The sequence below is a fragment of the Lonchura striata genome, chromosome 2 (assembly GCF_050655825.1).
Source record: "Lonchura striata isolate lonStrDom1 chromosome 2, ASM5065582v1, whole genome shotgun sequence".
In the NCBI taxonomy this organism is placed as follows: Eukaryota; Metazoa; Chordata; class Aves; order Passeriformes; family Estrildidae; genus Lonchura; species Lonchura striata.
Genome location: NC_140704.1, coordinates 28,154,015 through 28,164,192, shown reverse-complemented (window position 1 = coordinate 28,164,192; position 10,178 = coordinate 28,154,015). Strand labels below are relative to the sequence as shown.

Sequence of the window (10,178 nt, the reverse complement as noted above, 5' to 3'; positions counted from 1 at the left end):
TCTTGGGAGCAAGGATATGATCTCTAGTATGATACTACAGAAATGCTGGAGATCTAAATCCTGCATATATAGCTCAGTTGATTCAAAGGAAGACAGGCAAAAGGATGGGTTTTTTTTTTCATTTGGACCTAAGAAATCTATATAACACAGTGTTTAAGTCATGTAAGACAAGAAAAAAATAGCCTAAAGAAATACAGTGGATATAACATTTTACCCCTCCCTTCCAAAACCTGAAAATGTACAGTTGAATTAATTTAGTTAAATTCTCTAAATTCTCCACATTTTAGAATAATTTATCAATATGGGTTCAGAACTATGAGGAGTATTTTGTTTGCTCATTTGCTTTCTGCACAGAAATGCAAGTCAAGAATTCCATTTCCAATCTGCCATAAACAATATGAAGTTTTCCTGAAAGTTATGTACAATGGAAAAATTGAGGAAAAACTTTAGAAAAATTTCTTTACACTTATAAAATGTACAGACTCCAATGCAAACAAGTGGTCATCTGTAAGATATATGAGTGTCTTTTCATCATACCATACAACTGTCACTCAGATTTAAGATCATTTCACTTAGTTATGCCCAGATAAATTTGGGAAGCAGCATTAGATTGGAATGTTGACTTTGAGAAAATATGCCTGACACATGGAAAGGCTGTGGTATTTTGTCTGTTTTTTATCCAAATCTTATCTCAAATATAAAAATCACTGTGGTTGAATTTCAGTCAGGGCTAGACAGCTTTCCATACAGCAAAGTTTGGCAGCCCTTACAGCTGTCTCCCACAGCAGTAGGCCAGAAACACTCTGCTGCATTTCTTCTTTAAGCTAAGAGCAGCAGCAGTGAAATGTATTTCTGTCTCTGTGTTTTTGATAGGCAACAACTTCAAAAATTAAAAAGATAAATTAAAAATTAAAATCAACACCATGCATTTATGTAATATGAGCTTGAACATAGCTAATTTCCTTCTCACTAGAGATCACAGAATCACAGAATCATTTAGGTTGGAAAAGACCTCCAACAGTGTCAAGTCCAAATTTGACCAATAACCACCTTGTCAACCAGATCATAACACATAGTGCTTTTCCCAGCTCATGCTTTCCCTTTCTCCCCCAATAGTTTACATGTTTTGAATTTGGTTTTGCCTCTTTCTCTGATATTTGTTGGTTCTTTCCAGTCAGTTTTATATCTAGTCAGAGAGTATATTATGAATTTGAAAATTACTGTATTTTAATATGTAAATCCCTGTTTATTGATGATGATTTTTTGGCCAATTAAAACCTCCAAAATCCAACAATGGTGGGTTTTAAATTTTTTGATTCACTTTTAACATCTATAAAACACAGGCTGAACAAGTAAACAAAAGCACCCTCATTCACACACCTCTTCCCCTGATTCTCACAGCACTTTGTACATGAGATGCCACTCTGGTGTTCTCTGACAGAGAACTGCAGTTTGGCTTTTTCACTTGAGATGAAGAAAGGCACTACTCATATATATAATGGCATGAATTAAGTAAGACGGGAGGAAATTAAAGTTTGCAATTAGGATTTTGTCCTGTGAGTTTGACAAATAAGTTCAACAAACTATAACTTAGAAGGAAATATTTAAAAACAATGTATTCTCAAAATACAGATTCTTTGCTTTATTGTTTTTTTCCTTGCAAGGTTCTTATGTTTTATAAGCTTAATCTTTTAGGCAGAAAAAAAAATCTTAATTTTATATTTTATGCTGCTGTTTACCCAGTCTATAGATATTTCTGCTACTGGCCAACATTCCAGCTCACTTGAAAAATCAACCTGAATTTTCACAATTTTTCCTATTAAATAGTGTTGTGTTTTTCCAAGTTTTGTTCTAAGTGTAGTTTGCATACTAATTATAGCTATAATTTAAAATGAAAATAAATATTTATTTCATTAAGTATCGGGAATCATTATTGGGAATGTGAAATGGAAATGTGGTTTCTAAATGTCTTTTTGATAAATAATAGTGTAAGGATGGATGAAGGGAATGCAGATGAAGGGAATAATTAAAGTTTTGGTTATCTCTAAAAATTATAAAGATCAGACATTTTAGACAAGGCAACTAGTATTTAGTTTTGTGTGTAGAATTATCCCACTCTTCTACTTGTAATTGGCAATTTTTTAAATGAGAGAAAATATGGAGAGGAATCATACAGTAGAGATTTTAAATGTAAGAGAGATTTCACTGGAAGAGAAAAGTAATCTTACTTCAAATTGCCTTTTCATTTTTTTTTAGTAGAATCTAAATTGTGATTAATTTCACGCATGGAGTTTAAAATCTCACAACTCATCGGGAAAAAAGGCAGAACTAACTTGAAGCTGGAATAACTTAAGTTACAGCAGCTTAAGCCCACTCAAGCAGCAGGTTCACACTGGGTTCCTGTGCAGAGTGTGCTTCAATTTTTGGGAGAACCAGTCCCAGGCTCGCGGGATGCTGTAACTCCCCAGGCAGGGAAAGGCACAGATTTTTCCAAACTGTTAGCCGACCTCCCCACCTAGTGGCAATGCAGTGGAAGGGTTCAGCCTAGTGCTTCGAATTAAATCCCTGGGTGAAATTGTTATGAAGCACAAATGCTCTGAAATAATGCTTTGCTTTAGTAGGGCCACATAGTTGCACAGTCTGCACATCAGCACAGGTAACCCCTCCAAAAATGTACCACATTTCAGTGAAATCAGATTTTGGATATTGTCTGGCCCTTCTCTGTCATGTCTTTGACAAGTACTAATAGTTCATATTCATTCCCTACAGAAACTAACAAAGCTACTTGACATTCACTTGTATTCCCTAATATAACTCCAGGTGACAGAGCCATTTCAACTTACCTGTCCAAAAGAATGGGGTCATAATGCCTAACAATGCTTTGCAGTGGGCAACACCAAAGAAGATATCATATTTTTACAAAACAGTATTCAAAGACACAACTAAGTCATTATGGAGAAAATACTCTAATCAACTTAGAGTCGGATTTGGTGCATCACACCAACATTTGGCCTTATCACTAAGTCTGGTAACTCTACCCACCAACAGCTGTAATACTAATACATATTTTTTGATTTATCTTGCTAAGCTGGTTAGCTGAGATATAACTTAATGACCTGAAATTCATATTTTCATCATCCCTGCTGCTTAAGCACTAAGAATCACTGCTCAGATTATCATTGATCGTGACACAGTTAGATGGACTTGATATTAAAGAAAATATCATAGCCTCACATTTATGATTCTAAACAAAAGAATCCAGGATGATTTTCTGAAATTTTGATTGTGTTTAAGCCTAAATTTAAGAGGAAGCATAAACTTTCCCTTAAGTTCCAAAGGTCTCTATCTCACAAATGTGTACACTTCATTTTCTATTCTCGTTTTCTTGACTGAATGTTGCTGCTTCAGTCTTCAAGGTGTCTGAAGAGTTGTCTAGTTGCCTCTACAAATGCCATGTATTTTCTACTGGGCTTACTTTGGATAGTGTACTCCACAGAGGCATGTGCTATGCAATCTTCTTTTCCAAAATTGGTTTGTAGTGATACAGAACTCAAATTTCATAATAGTTTCAAACTGATCTCTCCTGCTTTTGCAAGAGGGAGCAACCAAAACAATGGCCCAACAGATGTGCTAAAAGTTAGTCAATTACAGCCCATCTTAATAAATAGGACAAAGCAAAACACTGGAAGTGAGGAGAATCATCTCTCTGTAATATTTTATTATTTGGAATTTCAGACATGCACCTTTCCTTTGTTTGACTGGTTCCTCAAATTTATTCCTGCAAAGATTTTTCTGCTAATACCTTTGCACTTTATTGTGACTACAAAGGAAAGTCTTCATTCTCATGATTGTGTGATATGCAGGGTTAGCTGTAAAGCCTGAAATCCTCAATAACAAGAGGGTATCTATCCTGAAAAGAGAACATCAGAAAAAAAATATTTGCAATGAAAGTGGACATTCCACTTTCATTGGTGGGGGGTGGGGGGGTAAGGGGGTGAGGTGTATGTCCATTTTTCTTTACTGACTGAATTTTAAAAAAGCTTTTCTGAGATGTTTTAACACATCTCCGTTCATACACCTTTGACCAGTAATGTTGATAACCTCCTGGTGTCAGTATGGCTCTACTGCAATTCTACTCTTTGCAAAGGCCTGAACAGAGATAAAAAACTCCATGTTTGAATATGACAGCTAAATACACTGGTTAGAGGCTGGGATGTCAGTATGCTAGAGGAGCTACTTAGCTACATAAAGCAGATTATTCTTTTACACGCAGATCCTTTGGAAAAATTCTTATTCTAGCTATACTGCACTATTGCCACAGTTCTGCTTATGAAGAGGATACCTTGATAACATTGTCTCCACAATATAACTATATTGTACATTGTCTGTACAATATAGTAGACATGGAATTATTCGGGAAGAAACATGTTATTTGCCACTGCATTTATTTCACTTACTGTACAAAAATGAGAATAGTAGTAAAACAAATGTTTGCACCCACCCCAAGCCAACTATGACTGTTCATTCTCCTTTCACCCCCGAGCTGGTTAGTCAAAAGCAGCAGCAGCTGAATCAAGTTGTCCTGAGGTACCATTTTTCTTTCACTCAAACAGAAGCAACATCCATTAAATTATGAGTCTCACTCATCAGTCACTTACTAAATTTATGCCCAAACATCAATCCAGCAGTACAAAGACAGGAGGGTATGGCAGCTTTTACTTATGTGTACAAAAGCTGACTTTAATTCTCCTATAATCTGCCACATAACCAGATTTCTACTTAACCTGTTAGCAAGGGAATATGTCAGAGTGTTCTCTCTTCTGTTTTTTTATCTTGTCCCCTCTCTCTAGTAAAATAATAGACAAGATTTCTCAGTTTACAGTAAATTAGGAAGCAAATGAAAGAGAATTGGTGGGTTGTTCTTTCACATTAATTGCAGGGGGTGACAAAAAATACTGCTACGTGAAAAAGGAGATAGATTTAAGGAAAGTACAGAAGACTAATGAATCCTGAGAAGAAATTATTCTAATAATTGAGGGAAAGAATAAAAGTTCTCTTCCTTGATACCCTGAAGCCACTCTCAATCCAGAGCACCCACGAGATTTTCAATGCCTGTTTTCTCCTTTATCCTCTTCCCCCAAAATATTACAATACCAAATTTGCTAACAATACTGAGACACATTAAATAGGTTTTGGGACAACCAATTGGAATAGGAACATCTTGTACTTATGATTCATTGGCATAAATTAATTTTAAGATAGAAATTATTCTTACAAGTCCTGTACTGGTTTCAGCTGGAGTAGGGTTAAATTCTCAGACATTCCATACAATGGATCAGACTGTAAAGAACTTTAAGCTTATTTTAAGATAGGAGCATAGCAGGCAATGGTTAGTCAAACTTTTATAATGAGTATACTACTTCTGGATATTAACAAGTCCCTCTTTCTCATACTGCATCATGAAAGTGCCAACACTAGTACTTCCTGAGGTGTTTCTACACTGCTTTCCATGAAACAATGGTTTAAAATCCTCTTTGCATAACTCTCAGGATCTACTTATCAAAATTCCATAGAAATAAAGTTTTAATCCTGAATAGCAACACCTCAGCTGACGTGTCCTGTTTCATAAAGAGGAACAGTGGATAGTACTGGGAAAATAATAAGATGTCTTTTGGCTTTAAAACAAGCTTAGGATCCCTTAAAATAAAGCAAATGGATAATGCTTTTGCTCTCAGGAGTGCTGTGTACAAATAAATCTTGTTCCATATTTAGTTGTACCTCAATGTTTTTAACCATCATACCTGTAAAATGATTAAAATTGATTCCTAAGCATGTTATAGAGAACAGTAAGGAGAACAGTTCTGATTTGGTTTCTTCGTTTTATTACCAAGAAAACAGATGACATTTTGACATTTAACAAGCCATTTAACAAGGACTTTTGCTGGTAAAACTCACTTATGGCTTTATCACAGGGATCATGATATACTAAGATGAACTTCTGCAACAAAATTCTGTTTCTGATAGACCAATTTTCCAAAGAGACTTTAATAATAGTTTTGGCAATACATTTATGCAGCAGGAGGTTGTTAAACTATCAGAAGATCCAGAATTCGGAAATTTTTTTTGCCCTCCTTTGAAATAAAATGATAGTAGATGGTTCACTGAAGCATTAATATTGTCTTAGAAGCTACACTGAAATCTTGAATAAAACTATAGAATAGTTTGCACTTCCAAGAGGAAGATGATGAAAGTTTTATGAAGGTACAGTCACACTTGAGTGTGTTCATTTGGACTTCAAAACAATCTGTTCATGTCAAGTAATCCTACATAATTATATGGAATTTTTATTCCTACATAACTTAGTTAATCTGCTGGGATTTCTGTCAAAACTGCTGAAGTTGATGTTACATAAAACATACCTTATACAGTAAAGTTCATGCTCTCAAATATAATGAAACTGAAAGAAAACAGTGTATTGCTTATGGTTAAGAGGCAAGTGGCAGGTGTGAGAGAAGTGATTTAAAGTGATAGAAATCAGTAAAAGTATCTATAAGAATGGTGGGATAGAAATAATTGAGGTTAGAAAGAATATAGGCCTCTCTTGTTTTTAAACTGAAATTATAGAAACTCAGCTCTTCTGAAATTTTTGCAACATGAATTATATTTTCTGTCTCATATTCACTGTTTACCTATGCTTTGAGTTCTGTAAGATAAAGATACCCCATTATCATGCAATATGAAGAAAGATTCAAACCTGATCAAAGTGAAATTTATTTTTAATTTCCAACGTAAAAAAATTATTCAATCTAATGATCTGCTCATCATTCAGCTGGAACATCCACATTTTTATAGTCAAGGTTCATGCTGATTTTTAAAATGAGTAGACTAAGAAATTGGAACCTATCTTGTACAACCTCTCTCCATCAGCTTCTAAATTCTTGTAAAAGAAATAGAGATTGTCAGAGATTCTGGCACAACCATTCAAGCAGCAGGGTTACCTTTAGAATGTTGTGTTACCACCTCATGTTTATCATCTCAATCCTTCCAACTGTGAAAATCATTATGCTTTATGATACCCTTTAAGTTCATCAGTAGAAATACCAGTCTCAGTAGATAAAAGTCTTTAGTACAGTCTCACTACAATAATCTCTGGCTCTTAGCCCTCAGAAAAGACAATTTTCTTACATGGAGTCCATTGATAAAATCTAACATCTGTTTGGGTATCAAAACTATTTTGCCACTTTAATGTAATGGTTTATGTTAACAAAATGGTTCACTTGTCAATCAGGGATCCTTACTGGATCCCTGGACCTGAAATCTGATCTATCTCATGTGTTTTAGCCTGGACAGAATAAATAGACCCAAAGAATACAGAGAGAAAATGCATTTATATTAACAGAGGTTCTGTCTACAGAGATCTTTTAAAATCAATTTCCTATTAAACTTACTTTATCTTTCTTTTTTGTTTTAGCTAATCTTAATATTTAGCTTTGTATGGTTCTTCTAAGGAAGAAGTCCCATGTAAGACTTTAAACATTTCACAAAGTTTGGGATAAACCAGCATGCTTGTCGTAAAGTAATTTGTTTCCTTTCAGGAAAATAAGAAAATATTTATAAAACTTGCTAAATAGAAGAAAAGAAGATTCAAACATTATGAAGGTATTCTCTGGTGTCAGTGACCTGGTGTGGTGTGTGTCCTCTGGCCTTCAGAGTGATCTCACTGCTGGAGTGACACAGCAGCACAGCTGTGCTCACAAATAACAAATATGCACTAATGTGAAGGTTGCTTCGACCCTCACTCGGCGCTGCTCCAATGGGAGAATGGGGTAGTTTGTTGTGATACTTTTTAAAATCTTATTTCCAGCACTCTACTTTTGGTCTATTCAGTTCAAGTTCCATGCTCCCCTTAGTTATTTGAAGCAGTTCCATCCATTGACTATATTAATAAAGTAGTTCATTAATTTGAAAAACTCTGCTTTTTGTCTTGAACTTTTGCTGAGTTGCACAAACATCTTCTTAAAAAAACAGGCTAAGCTGGACTACTCCTGGATTGGATATTAGGAGCACAGACTCAACCATAAAGACGAGGAGCCTCCATGTGAGCCTACAGAGCTACAACTCCTGTTTATAAGTACACTTGGGTCTGATGCAATTCCCAACAACTTCACCATATACTGGGGATGATTTATGAATCTTCAAGAATGCCATTGTTCTCTGAAATATGGTTCAGAAAGCCCATACATTTTTATTTTCAGGTATTTTGTTCAAAGTAAAAAGGTCTCTAATAGTTTTAAAAAGCGGTATTTCCAGATTTCAAAGTTGACGGCTATGAAGACAATAGCTAAATGCATTTTTATTCTTCCTATGATGTTCATCTATTTTAAACATCAAAGCTGTAATGTAGCTGAAGGAAAAGTACATGCTACAGTAAAAATATTGGCTCTCAAAATGTGCAGTAGCTCTTCCCTCTCCTCTATAGACAGGGTTGCTATAAATAAAACATCTTTTGCCACTGCAGCATTTCTTCTAGTGTAAAGAACATTCACATGAAATTTTTACTGCATCTTGGATAGTGCAGAACTCTGGCATGGTGTTCCAAATGAGTAATTTCATTATAATTAATCCACGAGGGATGTGCTTACTCCAGAACTGCTGGTCTTTTGATCTCAAAGAATGTAACACCACTGTGCTATGGATGCCTCAAAGGCTACATGTTTAAAATTATTTAAACAGACCTTATGTCTACTGCCTCTTTAAAATCTAAGGATTTGAAAGGTCAGGATTGCAAAGTATTGGAATACTTTGGAATACTTTATATTGGAATTCTTTGGAATACTTTATTTTGGTATATAAAAATAACCAAAATTCTATGTAATAGTATAGGGAATTTTATAATTGTGTGCTAAAAATACATACATGTGGGAATATATGAACTGATTTAAGATTTTTATTATTTAAATAAAAACATATGAGATATTTCATAAAAATATGCACCTCCTCTTTGCAACCATGAAAAAGTATTTTATTTGAAAAAGCTACACAGAAAACTGCAGTTATTGATTTGACATTAATATATGTATGTATGTAGTCTTATAAGTGTGGCTAATAGGTCCTTTAGAAATCTGGCCATAAACATATTACAGCAAATAGAATCACTGCTTCTAAGGCAGATAACTCTGAAGTTCAAGATTAGTAGATGGAAAAATGTCCAGGCTAACTTAGCTGCTTAAAATTATTAAAATAATTTATAATTCTAACAGGCTACCAAAAAGAAAAAAAAAATTATCTATAGCCTCCTGTGTTCATGTCGAGGGGTTTGTTTGCATTGTATCTTTCTGGAGAAAAGATAAGCAAGTAAACTTCCAAAACTTCCAATAAAATGAGAGATATTAAGTATCACAGTGCTTATGAGTCTCCTAGCCTTCAAGTTTTTCAGAACTATATGCATAGATTCAGCTTTTGAATCTGCTGTGTTATTTAGGGGACATCTGGATTTTATTATTTTATTTATTTATTTTGATAGTTGTTAATGAATATGGTGAAGGGAACAAATGTTACTAGTCTCTAGTATACTGTTCACAAACACTAATACACTATTGAACACTAATGCAATATTAGTGATGCTTTCTGGTTTTGATATATTGACATACTTCATCATGCTTTTTAAGATTAAACTGCAGTAAATTATACTATTTAAGTAAAAAGGAATACTACAAGGCAACAATATTTCTAATTTAAAAAATGGTATTGTATTGTCCATTTTATTGAGAGTCAGAAATAACTATTACCAAAACTTTTGATTTTTTGAGAGAAAATAATGATTTTTTTGGCCCCATTTGGAGGAAAACATGGAAAGTGTTTTATCTGGCAAGGGTAAATGAACAGTGCTGCGAAGAGATTGTTTGCCTGCCCCTCTAGCCTTGAAACACCAGAAAGTTTCTGAAATCTGTTGGGAGAAGCATCACAAAACATCTGCCCTGATACAGGAGGTATTTTGCCTCCCTGGGCTGAGGCATGGATTGCTCTGTGTACCATATGTGCCTTTTTCCATACTGTCTGTATCTGCTTTCCCTGATTGCTCTTGCCCATATGCTAAGGACATACATCACACTCAGCATTGCAAAAGCAATTAAATGCTTGGTATTCCCTTTGCCTTGCGTTCGGTACTTTGGTGCCAA

At 34.7% G+C, this 10,178-nt stretch overlaps 1 protein-coding gene across 1 annotated transcript in view; it reads right to left on the bottom strand.

Moving 5' to 3' along the window:
• The window catches only part of LOC144247308 (uncharacterized), a 242,899-nt gene that overhangs the window by 116,767 nt on the left and 115,954 nt on the right, over window positions 1–10,178 (bottom strand). The gene's annotated exons all lie outside the window — the stretch shown is intronic.